General features: G+C 39.8%; 1 long non-coding RNA gene across 1 annotated transcript; it reads right to left on the bottom strand.

Annotated features, from left to right (window-relative positions):
- Positions 1-1491: 1491 nt before the first annotated feature.
- Positions 1492-10361, bottom strand: LOC131573416 (uncharacterized). The gene is made up of 4 exons (XR_009276192.1): positions 10325-10361; positions 9533-9630; positions 8392-8536; positions 1492-2149 (listed from the first exon to the last, which is right to left on the bottom strand). It is a non-coding gene; the product is annotated as an uncharacterized LOC131573416 (long non-coding RNA).
- Between the last annotated feature and the right edge of the window lie 13624 nt (positions 10362-23985).

Raw genomic sequence — 23985 nt, 5'->3', positions numbered from 1 at the left:
CTATATGTGGACACAGGCTGATCCCTGGGTGAGGGTTTGAATGTGGGTCTCTTTTTTGTGACTTACATTTCCAGCAGGCTGTCTGGTGGCATCTGATAATTTATGAATGTTTATTTATTGTGCATTAAAACTTCCCTTCAAAGACTCCCACGGCCCTGTCTGGGTTGCTGCACATAGGAATGCTGCAAGAGAAAGGCAGAGCTTGTTTCTAGTGTTAATTTATCTGCAATAAAACTGTTTTCACTGTCCCACCAGAGAAATAAATCTGGAACTTGTGGCTACTATACAGGTTATTATAAAATAGGTCAGTGACACTTTGACAAATGGACTGTGTTGATTCCTGCCTTGCACTAGAGCTGTGCTCAACTTCTTTGAGATATGCAGGAAATAACAAGGTGTAATTATTTAAATATTATCAGGTAAAAAGATACAGTGTGGCTGAAATCAATCTTTACCTTCAGGGTCTCTTTGCATGACCTCTAAATTAACTCAATTTCCCATCAATTTAGATAAGATTTTTTTCTCAGTGTAGAATCTAGGGGTCAGTGGGTACCACTCCATCAGGATACAAAAAGGATGACATTTCAGGAGCATCTTCGACTTGTCACACCCTTTCCTCACCACTGCTGCAGTGTAGTTGTTTCAGGAGGGGATTTCTAAAGACAGAGGGACAGACAGCATTTAGGATGTTGTGACATATCCCCCTAACTCTGTCATGTGCTCTCTCAGTGAAATGATATGCCCTGACACCTTCTAAGAGATCACAATCAGGGAGTACAGTAATTAAGAAAATTTGTGAAATCAGAAATTTGAAGTCATTGCAGAGATTAATCCAAATTAGAAGAGTTTCAACAAAAGCTAGACTGATATAGATGATGGTTAGCTAGATTTTTTTCTCTCTCTTACAGTTTCTTGTTTTATTTCTTCAGTTCTTTAGATAAAGTCTAGTTCAAATCATTGAAAAAGATGTTTGTTCAACAGACTCTAAAAAATATTATTTTGAATTTCTTGGCAATTCAAATTATTCACCATTGTTGGGGAGGAAAGAGTTGTAGGTGGGTGAGGAAAAAAAGCATATATATATATATATATATATATATATATGCTTTTTTTGCATATAAATATATGTAGCCATTAATTTATCAGTGCAACATCTCAGAGATGGAAATATTGGCAGAGAATTTTAAATATTGGCAGAGAATTTTTGCTTTTATGCACAACACTGAAAATCTGAAAAACAAACAAAACAGAAATTCTGCAATCATTTCTTGAAAAAGCAAATTTTCCATTTCCAAAGGAAGGATATCTGGGCAGGGGGGGAAAAATAATGAATGTGAATAAGTCATGCTTTCTTTCCACTAAAGAAGACATTATATAAACCAGCATAACAATGAGTTTAGTCATAGCATTTTTCACTTTGTGATTTGAGAACACTGAGAACATAACAGTATTTACTTTTCCACTGGGTTCATCCTCAAGCTCTTGCTGAATATGCATAAATAAATTCCTGCCAGATATATATTCACCTTAAAGAGCAACAGTTTAATTGCTCTCGTCGTAAGAGAGTATAAATCAACATTAACAAAGGAGCTATGCCTTCATTGCAAATGTTCCTCTAACAAAAATACTACAAGCATTCAAGAGTAGTAGCCCAGGCAAAATTTTGAGGTATAGAAAATTTTGAGGTATTGATGTTCTTTCACAGGGAAGGACAAAGGAATTTCATGGACCTATTTCATCTCCAATATGAAAATCCAAATTTTAGACCATCCTGGGTACACTTTGCAGTAACTTAAAAGCAGAAAAATCTCTACAGTCTACATAAACATTCATATATCAGCAAAAGTGTGGAGTTGTGGTTGCCCAGTGAAGAGCCAGGAGTTGGACTCAATGATCCTTGTGGGTCCCTTCCAACTCAGACTGATTCTATGAAAAGGGCTGTGTGTCTCTTTGCTCACAGACAGGGCAGAGAAAAGGTTACGAGAAAATAACTCTTCTCCTCAAACTGTAGCTTGCGAGGAGCAGGACCAACAACAAGGATTTTGCACTATTTCTGTTTGTTGCCGATGTCAGGAACAGAAATTCAAGCTGCTAAACACTGCACTTCCTTTCCTTGTCCTTGTTCTGCTTCCTTCAACAGTTGCTTTTTCTGGAGAACAGAGAAACAAACGCCCTGCAAAGTTGGAACAGCAGCAAAAAGTATTCTCTCATCTCTCTTAAAACAAGATGTGTGTGCTGCTGTTGTTTGTGGCTGTGACTGACAGATGGAGCTGCCAAGGCTTCCAGCACAGAGAACATCATCACACAACATCACACCTAACAGACTGGGATAGCCCCTGCCTACACATTTCTGTCTCTCTCATCCACTCCTCTGACTTGCATCTCAACATCTGCAGGAAGAAATGAAGACCAACATTTCTACACTTCCCCCCCACAAATTAGTAATTATAACTTGGGTTTGCTGCACACTGAGAAAAAAACTGTTAAAGCCAGTCATCAATAAAAATTTTTCAACAAAAATGAGCAGCTGATTCTTCTGTAGGCAGTGCCTCACAGATGCCTCCAAAAATAATCCCAGAATGCCACAGCAACAGTCAAGTCTGGTCAATTGTACAACACAGATCACAGCATTTTCAGCACTGAATTATCTCAGTTTGGGCAAGCATGTCCTCTGTGGAAGAATGATAATTTTTAATGCCATAGTTTTCAAGAATGGAGAATCCATCACAATTCAGTAGAAATTCTTCCATGCCTAACTACATTAATGGTTTAAAATGTGCTTCACATTTTAGGAATTGTCTTTCAGAAATGCCATTTGAAAGGTTCAGGTTTCTAGATGGCTTCAAGCTCAGGAAAAAAAAAAATATTCTTTTTGCATAATCAAACACATTGCTTCCCTGGAATACTTTTTATTTTTTCATTATTTTGGGTTTTTTAATATTTCAATAATACAACTCTCAAACTGGCAGATCTATCTGACTTTCAGTGTGTTTGAGGTGTATTATAGAGGCCCATAGGGCTTTTGCTTTTCCTTTAGTCTTTGCACCACTTGGAACTGATATCAACACATTGTGTGCTGGCTAGCTTGCCCCCGAAGGAACCTGGAGTGATGGGAATGTTTCCCTCACCAGACAGGCTTCCTGTGTAAAAGTTGCTGCTTGTTCTTGTTCTTGTTCTTGTTCTTGTTCTTGTTCTTGTTCTTGTTCTCCTTCTCCTTCTCCTTCTCCTTCTTCTTCTTCTCCTTCTCCTTCTTCCTCTTCTTCTTCTTCTTCTTCTGCTGCTGCTGCTGCTGCTTATTCTGCTGCTTCTGCTTCTGCTTCTTCTTCTGCTTCTTCTGCTTCTTCTTGCAATAAGGCACCTATGCTTGTTTGACCCTGCATTAGATGTCAAAATAACATCTTGCTAAAGATGCTTAATTACACAGGCTCAGTGTAATTTTTCTTCACTAGAAGCTCAGACCCAGTCAAAAGAGGAGATGGCTTCAGAGAAGGCAAGATCCAAATTAATTGTAATATCCATAAGATCAATATGAGATAAATTGGTTTATGACTTATGATTAAAAAAGAGCTAAGATTTCAATTTCCAGTGTGGCTCTCTCTCTCCTGCTGTCTGTCACAGACTCACATTTTTGGGCTCCTTTTGTCTATGATAAGTCAATGAAACAACACAATAGCAGCCCTAGCAATCTATTTCATAAGCATATTTGTATATCTCATGCCACATACTCTGGACAAGTACATTAAATGCAGTCAATATCAATAATTTTGTAGACTGAAAAATGGCAATCAGCAACTACTGCATGCACTTATCTATTTCAGATTTTACGAAAGACAATTTTTTTCTCTTATTTTCCATACCAAGGGAAAAAAACCCACTTTGTTTCCATTGCATTATTTTTCTTCCTGTTTAATGCTTATGTCTTTCGAAGCCTCTTTAAAGGAGGCATGTCATGAAAACAGGTGTGAAAAATGAAGTTTTTGCAAAAGCTTAAAATAAATAAAATATAGCTCCTCTGTGGCAACACTAAATAGCTTTTGCAAAAGAGTTGCACTAAACAGGCTTAGCTCTCTCAATAGCTTCTTATATCAAAAAATTGACCCATGACAGTGATTCCAACCCTAGGGTATTGACAACATATTATTTCAAACAGATAGAGCTGATGGTTGCTGAGCTTTGGTTCAGTAAAGGATCTTGTGAGAAAGTATCTCCAGCACAAGAGTATCTGAATGCTGCAATTTTTTTGCCTGGGGAGACTAGGTGGCTAACAACATGTAGGATCCAGAGAAATTCAATTAATTTAAGCAAAATGACATCTGAGGCTTCTCTAAAACTTTGTCAGAGCAAGGGCTGCAGACAAGATGCGGTCACTGTGCTGTTATTCACAGAAGAGAAAATATCGTTATCTCTAATGAAAATAACATAATTGTTTGGAAACCTTACAGGTAGGAACATTTGCAAATAGAATTCAGTGTAAATCAGACTGATGGTTTTCCTCTGTCACCTCCCACTGTCATTGACAGTTGTGACAATGAAATCATCCAGCAGATGCTGTATTGCCTTAAACCCTTAGAGCTACAATGCTACGCCATGTGCTTACAACATTTTAGCATCACTGACATAATTTTCATAGTTCTTCATGGCACAGTGCACATCCACATGCCCACAAGTCGGAGAGAAATCTCACAGGTTTATTTGGCCACTGCTGTCCTTTATGTAAAGCGAGTGAAAATGCCAGCAAAAGGAAGAGTGGTGGCTACAGGTGACTACAAATAGCCCCAGTTAACTCCAAAATTTGTGCACTAGAAGGATTCACCAAGGATCACGTTAAAGACATGGTGCTAATAGAAAATACTATATATTCTTGACAATATTTCCAAGTGGACTTAATTAGCATCTCAAGATGCAACCTGTGTTGAAGCCCAGCACTGCTCAAATCATGTCCTGTTTTCTGAGTCATCCTCTTAAACACTCCCATAGTCCTTAGGTATTCTGTCAGAGTTCCTTGTACAGGTAGATCACCCTTAGAGAAAGAAGTCTTCCAGAGTATAAAAGAGACACTCTAGAAATCAAGACTCAAGTTTTACTTCACTTCCTAAGAGACTGATTCTTTTATTGTTTTCTTTTTTATTTTTCTTCCCTAAATTAGTTCTTTTCTTTCCATCATATCTCTTGCTACCATGAAAGTTCCTTCCTTCCTTCCTTCCTTCCTTCCTTCCTTCCTTCCTTCCTTCCTTCCTTCCTTCCTTCCTTCCTTCCTTCCTTCCTTCCTTCCTTCCTTCCTTCCTTCCTTCCTTCCTTCCTTCCTTCCTTCCTTCCTTCCTTCCTTCCTTCCTTCCTTCCTTCCTTCCTTCCTTCCTTCCTTCCTTCCTTCCTTCCTTCCTTCCTTCCTTCCTTCCTTCCTTCCTTCCTTCCTTCCTTCCTTCCTTCCTTCCTTCCTTCCTTCCTTCCTTCCTTCCTTCCTTCCTTCCTTCCTTCCTTCCTTCCTTCCTTCCTTCCTTCCTTCCTTTTCCTCCCTCCCTCCCTCCCTCCCTCCCTCCCATGGCCACGTTTGATTTTGATTCAGTCTGGAGGATTTTATGGTAGTGTAGAACAAAGATAAGACTTTGAAGATATAAAAGGTTTATCACTATGCTCTGTGAGCCACAAGGTGCTAAAAGGCACAAATGCCTGAGGCTGGGGCAGCTTACATGGCACAAAGGACAATTCTTAATAAATGATAGCCTGTTTCTAAGCATGAACTCATTTAGCTTGGCTGGATGTGAGTTTTAAAATAATTATAAATAAAAAATAAACTGACATACTGTACAGCCAAAACAGAAATTGAGGAGGGAACAAAATGGCACCATATTGCCTGCAATTCCAACACTTTCTAATTGCCTTGAGATTACTTTTTTCAAACACCATTTTTTTTTTCCTTTTGGAAGTGAAATCTGTTCTCTTTGGCTGAAGTTTCTTGTCTTTCCTCACTACTTTTTGCTACTATTGAAGCAGCAAGGAAATGCATTGCTGCTAGATAGCCACAGAACTGGGCTGAAGAGCCGTGCCAAGAGGTAGATGAGGTATTTCCCTGTCCTGGGAGTGCTGTGCTGGAGCCAGGTTTGCAGGCAGGAGGAACCAGAGCTGCTGACTGATCAGGTGAGTGGGTAGAGCTGGGACACACAGGCAGAACTGCTGACAGCAAGGGAATGTGGCTAGAAGATCTCTGGCAAAAAAAAAGTGGACCAGCTTATGGGCCTGTACAAGCTCTTGATCCAGCTCTGGCTTTTCCTGCATCATTCTCTTTTTCATTGCAAATGATCTATCTTCCTTTCTAAATGGAATAAATCAAAACCTGAAAGCGAGGAATGATCTTAAAGCAGACCCTCCTCTATTTCCTGAAAGCAAGATTTAGTCAAACCAAAAAAAGTTATGAAAGCAAATCAAGACACTATTAAAAATCTGTATGGTTACATGAATAAATATTGTTTATATTAATCTGGCCGAAGTCTACATTAGTGTTTCTAAGTTGTCAAAAGCCACTTCATAAATTCTCTGTTGAACTTCCCCCTTGCCCAGAGAAGAAGGGCTCCTTCATCAATACCAAGTTCACAGTATTCCTGCTACATTCATCCCTCCTTTTCTTTCTGTAACTATCCTGTAAGGGCTAAAGGAGCCACATCTATAAATTTAATTAAGCTATGGATAGTCTCCTGGGCATGATCATTCCCTAACACACAGTTCTTACATTTTATCTAAGCTTCAATTAACTGGACTTTCTTCTTCTGGTGCACATGGAAAATGGATTCTGACAGATTTACTGTAAAAGTAACTTCATCACTGAGACTGACTCCTCTTAGACCACACTTGTTAGTGTTAGTAGGAGTACCACAGCTGTAATTTATTGCTGGTACAAGTGAGCGAACCCACAGATTTACTCCCTGGAGGAGTATTTGTTTCTCTACTGTTGCCTTTGGAGATGGCAAAGATTGGTATGGGATATTCCCTTAAACCTTCCAATCTGACCCTGCAAAGTCATATTTGAAGTGAGGATTACTTTGCTCTTCCAGCAGGATAAGACACCACAGTTGTCAGACCAGCAATTCAGACATTTCAGGTCACCATGAAGAGGAACATACAACAAACCTATTTAAAGCCTTAGTGCCTCCTTCTGAAATGCTGGTATCTCAGAGATCAAAGATCCTACCAGGATATGGTCTCATGGTTTCAAAGCAGTGGGATTTCAAGTTTGGAAAGCCCCTTTGTGTCCACAGTCAATTGCTGTGTGTGTTTATTTTGTCCCTGCAGTGGCACAAGCCTTTCTGTATTTGCCAGACTCTAATGTCAACTCTGGCTTCCATTAGCTATGGAAAGGTTGCTATCACTAATCCTACTAATAACAGCAACTTGCCAGGCCTCACTTGCTTAATGGACTTGCAAAATGTGCACAGCTACTGATTTCCTTCATTTGCTGTCAAAACTAAGGTCAAAAATAATCTCAGGAGACCCCAGACTTGACCTTTTCAAAATTTTCTGCTTGTCAAATTTTACTGCAGAAGATGAATCATCAATGCAAGCAGTGGGAGAGCAATAGCTCGATGTACTCAATGCCTCGTGCTGATCCAGGTGAAGGGATGTTTGCATGTCAGCCCGAATCAGAAAACAGGGGGATCTGCCAGTGATGCTGCCAGCTTCTGTCCAAAATGGACCTATTACCATTAGCATTTCTCTGAATCCATTCTTCACTTTCTATGTGTAAGAGCAATGAGGCACACAGTAAAGTAATCTGTATTGCCTCCCACTCCTCTGCAATAAGCTTTGCTTTTAAAAGGCTCTTACAGGCTCTATTCCTTGTGGGAAAGGATTGAGAATCGTACAGGAAACCTATTTCCCCTCAGGGAAGGAGTGGGCCATAATTTAATTCGTTAGCATGATAAATTACAGGGTTTTTTTTCCCTTTTTATTTTTTTTTTCATTTGTTTGTTTGTAAGGTTAGAAAATGCTGTGGAGATTAATAACATCACTGTTATTAATTATAACCCACCAAAATATATATTTCTAAAATAAGGAGGGAGAATTCTCAGTGGGAGATTATTCTGCTGGAGAAAAGAAATTACTTAGGAAATATCCATGCCTGGGTCAACTGACAGAAAGCAATTAGAGCTTTTCCCCAGCATGTAGGAAACAGGCAATACTATAATTGGCTCATTGTACTTTCTGAAATAAACCAGTAAGATAACACACAGAAAACATAACTCTGATTACTTGTGTCAAACTAGAGTCAGATCCTGGAAAAGAAAATGATAGCAAAGAAATACAGCAAGACTGAGGTAGGTACAAAGACCCTGACATCAGTAGCAGATTAGACAGCTAGACTGACAGACCACTTATAAATTATAATGCAAATGTACTTACCATAGCATGTGAAAATACTTCATCTTTTGATCCCAGCCTCAGGTGTTACATATTCCTTTTACTCTGGGCATGTGCATGCATGAGGGAATCGACACAGATATTTTATAAACAGTCTACACATATGGTCCATGTGACACAAACACACCTGCAGTAGAAATAGAATATAATTTTCAAAAAGAGTTACATTCTCCATCTAAAAAAAGCTCATAGATACCTATAGGAAGAGGCTGTAGGCTGCTGAGAATCTTTTTAGAGTTCACAGACAGTCTGGAATCCATAATGCATCTTTTCAGTGTATATTCATACAGATAGCAAAATAGTAAATGTGAATTTGAGGTGTTATTCCACCAGTTTTTGTTGGCAGGCCAGTGGCAGCTGCCCTGGAAAATCAGAAGGTGAGTACATGATTTAATCCAGAAAAGGTGTCAGTCAAACCAGAATTCCTTTCCTTACCACAATCATTTTATGCCCATGCTCAACCAGAAAGAAAAAATAAGGGAAAAAAAGTAAAAGAAGAAAACACAATATGACTCAGTTTGCAGCAATTGCAGTTTCATCTCAGTGTATCCTTCATTTTTTGTGACATTTAATTATGTTTCTAGGGCTTTGATGGTCATTTTAAAAATAATAGTACAATTAAATTAAAGTGTACAGTTCTACTGACTGATCTATGCTTCTTCTGTTCTTTATATTTCCTGGAAAGTTTTCAGGCCACAATAAAAATGCATTTTTTTGTCACTAGTGGAAATAAGCGACGTTAAATATTGTCTGGAACAAGAGACCAGTGATTTTCAATTAACATTAAATAGGAAACTGTTTAATATCAATTGTTATTAAATGGGCAAATTAGCATTAAATTAAAGCTAATAGCATAGGCAGTTTTCCATTAAGCAAGCCAATATTAAGTGTATTCAATCTTTTACGGTATCCACTATTCCATTTCCTCAGATAAAAGATATTTCTAGATAAATAGGCATTTATCCAGTTTATGCCCCTTCAGCAAGCAATTCCATCTGATCTCTATCATAAAAATTCAGTGGATAAGGCCTTCTTGCAAATTTTGCTGTGCATTAGTTCTATGGCTCCCACCATTAATTGTCCTGTTTTTGAACTTCTTCTTTGAGCTTCAGCTCACACGTACCATTAACTATTTTTTGCTGTACCACAGGATAAAATCATCATGTTTGATGCTTCTCCAGTTTAGACAGAGGGCCAACTGCTGATGCTAATGAAACAGGACTGCATAAGGAAGAAACAAATGCAGAAAAATATTTGATATTTTAAAAAATTCTCAGAACATATTCCTCATTATAGGCACTGGTGGCTTCTAAGATTCAGGAATAATTTTTTTAAATGAGCAGTTCATGAGTCAAAAAAATGGTCATGTCAGGATATTTATTTACTTTCAACCAGCTGAATAATAAAAAGATGTTGAGTTGCATAGTGGGAGGGTACATGCCACAAGTTTTACTCAAACAGAAAACCTGTGAGGAATATGTGTGTTGGACCATATCTGAAACCTAGATGTTTGGAAAGAGATGAGAGAGTACCAGACAAGTCAGTACCTCTGAGATTCTGAAGCTCCTCGGAAAACCTGTTTGTTGGGTATCTTAGGATACAGCTTGAAATCTGAATTATTCATAACCAAAGAAGCTGTGGATTTTTTTAGTCACTAGATGGGCCTTAAGTCCTAGAGTGAACAAGACCTCTCATAACTCTGACTCCCATCTCCTGTTGTCACAGAGTTCGTGTTCTTTAGCTCCTTTAAAAAATTTATCAAACTAACTTGAAAGTTAGCATGGCTAACATGTGAAAGTCTCACTAAAGAAGCAGCTGTGTCTGGTTTATTGAGTTAGGAATTCAAATATCTTCCCAGAAGGGCACCAGAGACATAGGTGGCGTATTAATGAAATCTAAGTAAAAATATACTTACATTTTAAAAGAAACTTCTCCTTTTTCTCACCTAAAATAGCCTAAAAAATATTTTTAAGTGTTTCTGAAAGCCTTAGCCTGAATGTTCTCACATAGATGAGCTGGTTTACCTGCAACAAAATAACAATTATATATGCATATAAATAATATATAAATAATATATATAAATAATATATAAATAATGTTTTATTTATTTATTTATTTGTTTGTTTGTTTATTTATTTATTATGAACAAAATTGCAAAAAATAAAAAGCAATTCTTGCCATCTAAACATATAAACATTTAGTCTTGCTGAATTGTCTCCAGAGAGAAAACAGAAGAGCATTATAGAGGAATTTTGTGCAAAACAACTTGTCCCGTGTTTGTGAAGTGGCAGCATGTTAGAAAACTGGTGCGACAGTTTGATGGGTTTCCATGGAAACTGCTAGACTTGAATGCATGGGTGCACAAGCAAGCTTGCCAGGTGCCTGTTATTGGTCCAGAGGAAGGAAAAATTACATTTCCATGACAGCCATAGATTAGCTGAGCAAGTCTCTTTCCAAAGTGATGTACTTGCAAAAATAGATAAGCGCCAACCAGACTAAAATTTGTTTGTGCTTTATACAGCAAACTGTGTAATTTGATCTCCCCTTGAAAATGGCCAGATTGCAGTTTCTACCCATTTACCCAAGAGGTTATGGTCTTTTGCTGCAAGGAAATTCTATGGAAAAAAAAATAATAAATTAATAACCCAGCAGGTAGGATGAAGAAACCAAAATTGAAATGGAAGAATTATTCCCTCAAAGAGAACCATACAAGCATTTTTGACACCAGTGAGATATGAAATAGAATAAACCAAATACAGGGCTTATTTGATAATCCTTTATATTCATTGCACTTGTCTGCTGGGCTGTTTCTAAAAATCTGAACATAACTAGGCCAGTCATCTACTGCAAATCACTATTGCTTTGATGAAATGAGTGTAATACTGGAAGCTTCTTTAAACTGGAGATATAATAGAGTATTCTTCGAAGGGCATATATAGATTAGGACCAGGGAAAAGGCTGAATTGTACCTGGTGCTTTCTCTGTGCCTTCTCCTTGTGAGTCTGCTGGCTTTTCCATTTACTCTCTGAACTTGGGACTAAGCAATGCAAATACCAGAATGTCACTGTCACACCAAGCAAGATAGGCAATGAACAGTTCAGGAGATAATGGCAAGGAGGCTTAGACATCTGAAAAATTAGGTAGTAATATACTTTGGGATCCAACAGGTAAGAAGCCTTTCAGATGCCTCTTTAAAAAGGTTAGGGGTGTCTGAACAAAATCTCACAGAAGCCAACTCACCAGTTTCAGCTGACAAGGAATTTAATTATATACAGGGCAATACTCAGGGAGGAGGAAAATGGGCTGTATAGAAGATATGTAAAAGGAATTACAGAGATCTTGAAGCATCTGGCCTAAGTCCAAAGAACACAGTGCAAGGGTTAAAATTCAGATGTTTTGAGGTTTTAGCTAGATCCATGAGTTTCTTGCACAGTTGGAAATGAAAACCTTGCCAGTACAAAAGATTCCTCTCAGAGTTTCTGAGAAAACCAACTTTGCAACAGAGCACCTTCAGGTATTGTGCTCTGGGAAACGTCTCTTGTGTGTCCACGGACATGGAGGATGTAATTACATCCCTGGAGCTTGCTTCTCTGAAGGGAGTCTACACCCAGGGCATTTACAAAAGGCGACAAAGACAACTCTGTAACTCACTGAACCCAAAGAAACCTTACAACTACTTAGGCTTATTCCTACACAAGCCAGAACAGCCTAGCAAGTCAAGATGTCCATCAAGGCATCACTGAACAAAAGCTAAGGACTTTTATGAGGGGACCCTCTGAGCTCTGTCATTGCCCAGAAGGGTTACTCTTATACAGCTGTTAGCTAATGAGCTCAGATTTTGGATCACTATAACTATCAATTAAAGCCTCACCTATAACAAGTCCAACAATTTGGAGCAATTTTTTTAATGGCTCATTAGGCATATAGATAACATGCTGGCTTTGTACCCTCCTCAGCTACAGTGAAGACTATTCTTCAGTCACTTAGGTTATTCATTAATCTATCTAATCATTACTCATTTGTCCACACACCGCTGCTTCCGTTATCCTATGGTATCCTTCCCAACTTTCATTTATGTGCTGGAGAGCGCAGGGCTCCTTTGTGTCTTGTATTATACCTGCCAGTGCAAAGACTTTAGGTACCTTAAGAGCATTTCATCTGGTTAGATATTTATAAAAATGTTAAATGAAACACCGATTCTGCTCTGATTAGGATGGGTACTCATGCGCCCAGCTCACACAAAAATCTCTTTCATGTTCCTGGTGCAAGTGTCTACAATCTGGAGCTGAAGATCCACTTCTAGCCTCTCTTTTTAAACCATGCATAATCCTTATGGGTCTTTATCCTTGGCCACACACCAAATGGTATCTCCAGCATTAAGTATTCCTGCCAATAATAAGTAATTGTTTAAAGAGAAAATGTATTCCACACGGTAGTCTCCTAATTTTATATGCACATGCCTTTATACTAATTCAATGATACCTGTATAAAAAGACCAGGAGCAGAGAGATTAACAGCAATACTCAAGAAACCCCCTGCCCATTTTTTTATTTTTTATTTTTAATCCTTACCTGCTGTTTAAAGCACAATTTCTTTTCAAGGCCCATGGGCTGTTCATAAAGAAGTGGTAACTGCATCCACTTCAAATGTTGACCTCAGCCTTTCTGGAGGGTCCAGCCAGGAGTCATTCAGAGGGGGAGCTGATGAGACACACCACTCCTGTATGTGCCAATGGGCCCCTTGGGTTTTGGGAGTAGAGGAGGCATGAATAAGTGCTATCACCACACAGAGAACAGCTGGCAGAGGTACAGAGCAGCCTGTGAGCTCCCTACATTGTCCAGGGGGCTGAAAACAGGACAATGTAACAGCTTCAGAAAAGACACCGGTAAATGTTCGGTGCACAAGTCCACTGGAGAACATCGTATTTTCCATTTTTTCATTTGACTAAATCACAGCTTCAGGATAAAATGATGTGACTAAAAGAACCTTGTACAAATGTATTTAGTATAATGGCTGAATGAGCTGACTCTAGGAGAATCTTGCATGTTGGAGCAATTTTTTCTTTCCGGCTTTTCTTGACACTAATTCTGTCTCTGGCTTCCTATAATATATAAATTATATGGAAATTAAAGCATGAGTGAAGATCAAACAAAAAGTCACAGTACTTGAATGCTGTTATTTTCCTGGATGAAGTAATTTGTATTAAATAATGCCAACTCAGTTACCCTAAACAAATGTCAATGGTGAAAACTAAAGACACAATACTGGACAAGATGCTGGCTAAAGGATTTGCCAGACGTATTTCTGTTAATAATACATTGATATTCTTCTAAATATCCATATTTAGAAGACAAAGTTCAAATCAAGAAGCCTCATAGTAATGATATTTTTGAAAAGAGGAAAATATACAAGCTATTAGCAGCACCTCATAAGTTCCCTTTTGATTACACGCATTGTAATATTCACTATAGCTCTTATCTCTCTGCTGATAAGAGGCCTTTGCCAAGTAGAAGATTCACTAACCTACCTGCTCTTAGCTGCAAATGACACCCTGCAACCAACTTATCAGAAAGTAGTGGTCAGATAACAAGGTTTGAATATAACAAGGGCTTGTTCTACACTGGGTACAATCATTCTCTCTGGGGAATAAGAGTATCATAAAACTACATGAAAATAAAAATTATGAGAACAAGTAGAGAAACATGGAACAATTCTGGAAAAGCACATTAAACTGGGCATCTGAGTTTCAGGATGTTTAAACTCGCATAGCACACATTCTTACAAATGCACATATTATCCAAACACTGCAGTCAAATGAGAATATCTCAATATATAATGCTGCTCCCTCAAGTTTTGTACAGGGTTACTCAAAAAAGATCCTTAGAAAAGGTTTCCACAGGCCTGGGACATGCTTTGAATTTAGGTTCTACACTTCTCACTCATACTGAAACAAGATACCGTGAAAAAATAACTTTGGCCGTGTGACAGCAAATTAATGAGTCCTATGAATAATGCATCAACCAGAGTGATAACATTCTTGGCATTAGAGGAACAAGACAGGAATCTGGTGAAGAGTTAAAGCATTTCATGGAGTACTTGCAAGCTCTCTTTACTTTTTAAAACGCTCCTCAGCTGTTTTGGGTGTATTTCGCAAGGAACAGCAAACACTCCCAGCTGAAATAGTTATCACTTCTGCAGATGTTGGGGGATTTTCTTTCTGGGAAGAACTGGACTCATAAGGTAGGAGCAGCTTGTATTTTCATGGAAGTTTCATTTGGAATGCAGATGTGCTATTTTGTGAAGCAGTAACCTGAATAAGGGACACAGATGTGCTCAATGTAAAATGTACATTCAGTTTGTCTGACCTAATTCTTCAGAGTCAGCCACAGCTGAGGTACCTCAGGAGCAGAACAAGCACCACACCAGGAGCCAGCTAAGGACTTGCAAATCCTCTGATTCATTACAGAATTATGCACATACTTCTGAAGTTTAACCAAGAAACAAATAGATGCAATGGTTTAAAACAAAACCTATACTTACATGTTGGCATGTCCTACAAGCCTTCCAGAACTGGGGCAAAAGCCAAATAAGAAAAGTTGCCCTCATCAGGGACTCACGTGCTCTGGTAAAGCTTTGTAGCACATGTAGCACGAGTTGGGAAAATAAGATTTCCCATTGTACATGAAGACACAGCTCACTTCTCAGTAACACTTCATAACTGCAGGCTGTTCAATTAAAGCTTGACTGCAAGAGGATTCTTTTAGATTGGCTCACTGCATCCCTCAAAGTCATACAAGCATTGGAGTGCTGGCTGGAAGAGATCTCTGGATGCCTCTGGTCCTGTCCCACACAGGATGCAGGGCTGCTGCCAGCACTAGATCAGATCACCTGTTGCTTTGCCTGGCTGAGTCCCAGGAACTTCCAAGGACAGAGAGTCCCTGACCACTCTGGGTAGGCTGTTCCAGTGCTGCACCAGCCCCACAGTGAAGGAGTTTTCCCCAATGTTCAACCTGAACCTGCCAAGCTGCAACATGTGACTTTTCTCCCTGTTTATACCACCTGCCACCGTTGAGAAGAGTTTGTCTCAGGCAAGTTTATTTGGATTGGAACTTTGCTGTTCAGCATGTTAAGCATTCCCCCAGCTTAGCATCATCTGCAAATTTGCTAAGGGTATGTTCTGTCCCCAAAGTTGAGAAATTAATGTTAATAAAAGCTACAGGAATAAGTAGTGATTAGATGTAATTCTGCGGCGCTCCCATAGCTCATGTGAGAAAAATGAAACATCCCAGTCAGGATTTCTAGTTCTCAACAAACATCCAAGTATGGAATGCCAGAGTCCCCAAAGCAGAAACATCTGCTGAAGAGTTCTTGCTTGTTGCAGCACATGTACTCAGGATGAGTGCAAAATGAAAACAGAAAAAGATGTGCTTAGAAAGAATTAGTGACAGCAAAACACTAAACTGGCTAATAAAATGTGGATGAGAACCAGCAGAGTGGACAGTATTTGCCATTTTCATTTGTCTATATCAATTTTATTGATCCTCCTCAATGCACAATGTACCTTTTGGTACTTCAGAAGTATAAACTGAAAACAAAAATTTGCAGCATCTACTATTTTAGCCGTAGGTTTCTACATACAAGTAAGGAATCAGTTTTTCACTACCAGGAGAATGCAGGTGAGTGACAGCTGATGAGGTCCTACTGGAGAAAATGTAAATTTTCAGGGACCGGACTCAATCTGCCCTCAGATGAAAAAGAAAACAAACAACCTCTTATGCTGTGCATAGCCTAATGTTTTCTTAGAGCATTTCCTGATTGCCTGAGCATTTCTTGGAGTTTTCCTGATTCATTCTTCTTTTCTGCTCTAGAAAAGGTATCAAGCAGGCTATTTTCACTTAGCACGGGGGATTGCAATAGATTATAAGATATCTCCATTTTGTTTGACCCTACCTTTCATACATTTTTCCCTAAGGACAAGAAAGCTTCGGTGTGCAGTCACATCATGTCTTTGTTGCAGTTTGGTCACAGCAAGGGAAAGGAATATTTGAGAGCCACAAGAGGGCAGTTCCTTATGATAGAACTGCAAACTTACATGCCTCCAGAAACAAACTCATACATTTTTTCTCAAACTCGTACTTTTTTCTCCGGAAAACAGGTATTAAATTTTAAAAACCAAGTCCCTCAAGCCTGAACGAGAACTTGGTGAGTGACCAGGATTTTTTATTTTTCAAAGAATATGTTGATCCTGACAGAGCAAGCTTCTTCTGGGCCAAAGTCCATCAGAAGACACACTTAGATGACTTTACCAAGATCTTCCCATGCATCCTTTAACAACCCTTATGACCTGAAAATCAGTTTTCCTCACACTACATGTTAGCCTGTGACCCTGCAGGACCACTGAGGACTGTCTGCTCCTCTGGTGACCCAATACCAGATGTTTTCCTGGGTCCATCAATGTCCACTCTGCACTTGCATGGACAGAGCGATGGCATAATCAGCCCTCCTTGAACTAACTAATTAAACAGTTAATCCACAGAAATGGAATAGCTACAGTCCTTGAGATTGTTTCTCTATTCAAATAATCTGATGCATGCAGAAAAACAGTTCAATCTCTGCTGTTAATCAAGCTTATTTAGGCTCACACATACTAGTGTTATAAATCACCTGACAACAATTTGCAGGGAAAATAATTTTTTTTTTTTTTTTTTTTTTTCTACTTAGAACTGGTTTAGTTGCTTACTGGAGACAAACTTGAAATACCTTTTGTGAAACATCTCCACTCAAGTTGTGTCAAAAGGTTCAGTGAGCATCTGGATAGAGAAGAAGAATGAAGTGATCACATTAATTTAGCCTCTTGTGTTAAAATTTGGCCTTCAATGTAAAGCCTTCACTACGCTTGAGCTGTACACATCCTCCATCAGAAATAGAACTACAAAAACATTTTACCACAAAGAGCAAACCCAGCAAGAAGTATCTCTCCTCAGGATGATGTTTCTCCTTGAAATTCTCATTCAAGGAGAAGCTGAGAAATCCTCTTTTGGCACCAGGAATACACTAATATTAACTTTCCCCACACATGGTATCCACTCATTTTTCCTCCTCTCATCCCACAGTGTGGTGCTAAGCTGTGCAATCCTTCCTTGCAGTGAAGAGCATTTATTCAGGTGGTAATTACACACACAAGTGAGAACTCACTACCAAAAGTATCTGTGGCAAAAGGTTGGTTTAAATTTGTTTTCACTCTAGGCCCAGCTGGAAGAGCAGGGCACCTTGGGGACTCAGACTGAAGTGCACAGGGAAGTCACCCACCTCCTCCAGACCTGTACCTCACTAGCTGCTGTCAGAGCAGGCTTTGTGTGCTTGATTTGGCCTTTGCCGTCAATTTGTACAAATTATTCCTAGGTGTCTATAATCCATTAATTCACAGGTCCATTTCCTTGCAGGTGTGTGTTCAGCACAGACTGGTCTATAAAAGCTGCCATCAGCTATTGTCAAATCAGAAAAGAGAAATGTTATTAGTGAGAATTGTGGTTCTTTTTTCAACTAGCTATAAATCAATGCTCTATTTCTTGTTTATTGAGTTAGAGAATATTGGCAAAATTATACCATTACGCCATAGGATAGTTCTTTTTTTTTTTTTTTTTTTTTTTTTTTAATAATGACACTGCATGCACCGCTCTTTTATAACCTCACTTCCTCTGGATTAAGACAACCTGCACTGTGGGGCATCTCACAGTTTAAGAGCTAAAGTGATGAGAGTGTCTCAATACAATGACCAGGCAGAAGGGAAAAACTTCCCTTGCTCTGAGAAGCTGCTGGAAGAGCTGTTTCTTCCACAATTTCTGCCCTGCCAGCTTTGAGGTCCTGGCAAAAGAAAACCAGAGCTCAGGAGCTGGGGATGAGCTTAGAGAATGTGGAAGAAAGGGAAGGCTGTGCTCATCTGGACACTAACTGGGGGAAAAGAAACTGTAGCTGATGAAGAGACATAACAAATTTCCCTGATGGCTGCTCATCCAGTGACATGAAGACTGGGGAAATGTTTGCCAGAAAACTGCAAAAAATCTCTGTAGAAAGATGTCTCCTGAGTGATTTCCTGCTCCTGAGTGAATCTGCTATAACTTAGGAGAAAGAGGAGCTCCTACAGCAGCTTCTGTTTAAGAAATAGATCTTGACAAATACTGAAAATAAGCTTTGCTCCTATCTGCCATCTAGAAAGGTACCAACTGAGAAAAGATAAAAGAAGAGACATTATTCCAGCTGTAAACTCAATTGCTGATCCAGATAGTGGCAGAAGAAAGTCTCAGCGTAATTACAGTGCATTTGTATCCCTGGGTATTCTGATGATTAAATGCTGCTTATTACTTGCTTCCTTCAGCAAAATAAAAGGTGTCACAACCAAAGAGGCAAATAAGCTGAAAGTTTGCTGTTACAAAAGCAGATTGCTTTCTGCAGATCTCTCTTTTCATCATGTCTCTGCTTCCCACCTTGGTTGCATAACCCATAAAACACTATCTTTCATCCTAAATATGCCAACAGTTGTAATTGCACCTCGCAGGGGGCTGGAGACTTGCACAAGAAAGTAACAAATCTGGAATGTCTCTCCAAATTTCTTCAGTTTAGAATTGCCTAAGTTATATGACAAGGTAAAAGTAAGAAGGTACTGACCTGATCTAGTGCTTTCCTGAAGTAATGAAAGTCTGAGCAGCATCACTGGTGTAAAGAGATCCAGTTCTGCTGCTGAGCACTGACCAACAAAACTTTCCAGATACCAGGGGTTTGCATCTTGCTTGCATGGCAAAAGAGAGCAGCTCCCTTTCCTTCACTCACCCTGCAATGGGGGCCTTTAGACTTGGTGAAATGTTTTTATCTTAGGAATAGAGCAGTCTCTTGTAGCGCCTGTTTACCAGGCAGATCCAGGCAGACGATGCAGAGGAGCAGGCCAACTGGAGCCATGGTATTAATAGTGGTGAAGAAAAGAACATTATCATGTCTAATACAGTTATGGACAGATGGCCTGCTTGTAGCACAGTAATCCTTCAATCCAGTTTCAGTCAGTAAAGTAAGTCCTCTGCTCAAAATAAAACGCTCCAAATAATGACTCAAGGACCCCCTGCTCCCTTTCCAGGGGCAAGTCTCATTACAAAAATAAGTTTTCTCTTTTTTGGCTGTTTAAATCAGCAGTGTTTCTTACACTGAAGTATGCAACTTACCATCATATTTTTCTATGCCTATACTGCTTTCCTGTTGAATGTGACTTCCCCTGCTCCATTTTAGCTGCCTGCCCTACCTCAGTTGCAAAGTGTCTGTGACAACCCCTGCAGAATGCAGCAGCTTGCAGCAAAACCCTCACAGGAACAATTCCCCTGCTCCCTCCCACCATCATCCCCCCAGTGTCTGTGAAATCTCAGCAGTTCGAACTTGTCAGGCTGCACTAGAGCTTTGCATAGCTCAGTTTGAAAGAAGCCAGACGAGCTTAAAAAAAAGGGAAAATTTTACCAGGTACTCTCTTTTTTGACAAGTTGATGGTTTTATATGGGAAAGATAAGAACACAATGATTTATTTTTTTTAAAAAAAGGAAGCAATAATTAGAGAGAATGTATGGGGGGAGGGAATCACATGGCAGCTGAGAGGCAGTGAATCACTGCTGGCATGTGTCATGACAGCATCTTTGGACTGTGCTAAAATGCCTTGCATTAAAAAGCTCTGTATACCCCCAAGTTGCTTGGTGATGGGCTGGGCACACTGGCCATTCTGAGACAGGATTGAAGGCAGCTTGAATGTTTTTGGACTGCTTTTAAATCTCATTGGCTTCCTAGCAAGTTCCTTCACAGTGTACACTTTTAAATCTGACCTTGGAAGGGCAAAATGTAAGGCACACTGTGGCAGGGTGCCTTCCCAAACTGTCACAGGTCCAAGTTCTCCCATGCATTCAAATCTGACAAACCAGCCCCTGAATTCCCTGCCTTCCCTGCTCCATCTCTACAATGATTAATAATAGCAGAAGCTTCTGTGCTGTCTTCTCTTTCATCGCTCACGCAGACTTGTATTTAGATTGCTGCTAGTAGCTGTGGCTGCTGTTTCCCCAGCATCTTAGAAACCTTTGCAGCATCCAAAATTCACATTTTCCTTTCTATGCCTACTGCCAAATCCCTTTATTATTACTTTTTTTGGCTGCTACTGCACTGTAATTCAGTGACCTACTGTTTAGTGCATACTCACACCTGCATGGACTGTAACATCTGTCAGGTAACCTCTAAGTTACCTCAAGTACCAGCAGCCTCCCTATTATAAACAGAGTAAATTAATACATGCACTAGTATAGCTGAAGAACTGCACGATGCTTTGGCCAGTCTATAAGATATTATGATTAAAATTGCCTCAGCTATCCGTATGACATTTTCCAAGTATGAAACAAATAAAATCCTAGTTTACTGGGGAGTACCACACACACTCCTTCCCATCTACCTTGTTTAGAAATAAAACGAAAATTCAGAATGATGTTAGAGCTGAAAAGCTAAAAGCACTACCTCAGAAACAGAAGATACTCATCCTTTGGCAAGCTGTGCCCAGCCATAAAGAAAAATAAGACTCCATGTAATGAAAAATAGATGAGACCAAACTCTGCACTACAGTGTCTCATCTTCCTCTTTGCACTATTTCCTGGCACGTTTTGGATTCATGGCTGGCGTGGGGATTATAATTTCAATCTCTTCATTTTGTGACTACCACTTCTTTAAATGCTCATCTGTGAGGCTGCACACAACTTCACCTCAGAGAGCTCCTCTGCTTAAAAGCGCAGCCCTTGCCCCCTGCCACTCAGAGCAGCAGAGTGACAGCAGTGGGGATGAGAAGCAATGGCCACACAAAAGGCATCAGCCCAGCCCTGTCAAGCTGCCACGCTCAGCCAGGTTGTTGCTAACAGGGCTCTGAGAGGGCTGGCTGGAGCTGGGACTAGAAGGTCGTTCTGTCACCTGATAAAGCAAGTGGATGTGCTGCATGTCCTTGTAATCTGTGATGCTGCATTCCCCGTCTTTCAGGATCCAATCAGGTTTTTGTTGCAGAGAATAGAGGGTGGAGAGCAGGAGGGAAGAGCCTGGATAAAAAGCTCTTTCATTGTTCCCTTCTTTGGACAGTCCAGTTTGGTTTACTTTTATCTTGACTGTAGAAAAGAAAATAGCCAGCTTTGGGACTCGTGTAAACATTATTAGCACAAAAGGTTTTGTTTGTTCTTCCCTTCATGGTTGAAAGCTACAAGGTATTAAAATCAGCTGTCAATTTTAGAAATGCTCTTGACTGTGCATTTTAGATACAGCTGTACCTAATGGTTGTCACTGTTCAAAAAGCCAGGCACCAACAACAGCCTGGCCAAAGAAGTGTACCAGACTAACACTAAGCAGCAAAAAATTTCTGCTGATGTAACAGTACCCACACCACCCTTTTTCTCTTTTTTTTCCCCTTTTCTCTTCTTTGTTCCACCTGGACCCAGGCTCATTCCTGTTCCCTCCCTGGTAGCACTGAGTATCCCCTTCTCCCCTAAGAGATTCTCAGTTCCTCTCCCTGTTGAAAACTCTGAGCCTCACTTTTAGTTGTTGCTGTGTGACACTAGCAAGTGGGACACAGACCTGCTTTATGCACAGAATGTTTGCTTGACTATGGATGCTGCAACCTCTGCATCTGCCCCGTGTAAAAATTGCAAGAACAAAGCATTAGATAAAGAATTAGAATCATTCCAGAATAATTCCACTGACAGAATATTTCTGGAGCATCACTTTGATACCTGAACACTGTCTATTTAGCTAAAGCAGTTTTTTTTGGCATCAGTTTTGCAATGTCCTCAGACAGTTATTCTGTCTTCAGTTATTCTTTCCTCTGTCCTCAGACAGTTATTGCTCAAATGTTTTTTCTCAGTAACTGTTCTGTCAGTCACCCCACACTACCATCAAATAGAAGGAAAAAAAAAAAAAAAAAAAAAAGAAGAAAATTCACCACATGAGGGAACTATGGTCAGACCATTCCTAGAGGAAGTTGGATTAATGAAGAGGCCCTGCTCCAGCTTCTTTTTACTTTGCTGCCCTTCAGAGAAAACTTCCAGATCAGAAAGTGTTTTCTGGATGGCTTTCACTGCCTTGCTGCCAGGCCAGTAACTGATTCTACCACCTCATTAGCTAATCCATTCCCAAATTAAATATGGACTGGATTCAACAGGCACATATACAGGAAGGGGTAAAGTAGACAAGTGTAATGGAAGTGTAATTGGTTTTAATGTGATGTAATGTCACTAAATGCTCCGCATTAATTAGTGTCCCAGGGCAATCTGTCTGGTCTCCAGCCTAACCACTCACAGACGATGGAGCTTAGGGAGAAATATATACAGAGAAAGCTTTCTCGTTATTCCCCTGGTATAAATGACAAATCCAATGACATTGGGATGGAAAAAGGACACTGAGTAAAGCAAAATGCCTAGGATGATAGTGTGGGGCCTTTTTACTTAGTCCATAAAATAGATTTGCCCTCAGCTGCCCAAGGTTTTATCAGCTCAACACAATGACTTGCAGCCCTGTTTTTTCCCTCAATCTTCACTTGACTTTCCAGTAAAGATGGCAAGGGATATTACTGTGACAGATGCAAAAATGGGATGTAAGTCATCACATTACCTGATGGCAAGTACAGCAGGAAATTTCTGAGGGTGGCCAAGCAGAAGATCTCAGCCAGATTAGGGAGGGCCAGAAAGGATAAAAGCAGCCATGAAGTTGTCCCAGCTAAAAGTTGCCCTGAGCAGTGACCCTGCAAAGCCCTGCCCCATGTGGCAGGGACCCTTTGGAGAATCAAAATAAAGGTCTGGTGCCTGCACAACAGGCACAGTCTGTTTGGCACCAAAACATCTTCTCTAGTCCACCTAGTAGATGATCTTTTCTAGCTTTTTTCTCCTGTGGAGGAGAAGATGGCTGTGCTGGGAGAGCCAGTCAGCCTTTGGGCTTCCTGCTGGATGCCTGGGAAACCACAGCAGGCTGTCTTGGTGGCACTGTGTTTGCAAAAGGAGGCCAGCTCAAACAGCAGAGACAGCTAAAAGCTGGAAATGTGTTTTCACAGCTACAGCAGTAAGAGGGGATAAATTCACGGAGTTCACTCTGTCTTGAAAATTGCATGACAATGTCAAGAATGGGAGTAATGAAAAAAAATCAGTAATGATGTATTCAAGATGGAAATAAGTCAAGATCAAATCATTTCATTATAAGCTAATGATGTGTCTTTTGATTGAGTTCACTTGCATCATAGGCTAACTGCATATTTTTAGCCATAACTGAAGTGAAAAGCTTCAAGCTATTACTAGTCTCCTGAATTGCCTTGATTTTTTCATTTTCCTGGAAAGCTTATGTTCTCTTCAGCAAAGTATGGAGGCAGTAGTACAATTTTATTATCTGCTCACGGGGTCACAGGACATTCCAGCCCATCAGCAATGGCTGGTTTGCATTCAAGGTACACACTAGCACCTTATAAACATGTTCAAATTGCAACTACACTACAGGAAAATAAAAATAGATAAGCACATTCCCATGGTGGAAAGACAACCTTCC

This window comes from Poecile atricapillus, chromosome Z, assembly GCF_030490865.1.
Source record: "Poecile atricapillus isolate bPoeAtr1 chromosome Z, bPoeAtr1.hap1, whole genome shotgun sequence".
In the NCBI taxonomy this organism is placed as follows: domain Eukaryota; kingdom Metazoa; phylum Chordata; class Aves; order Passeriformes; family Paridae; genus Poecile; species Poecile atricapillus.
This window is presented reverse-complemented; position numbering and strand designations above follow the sequence as displayed.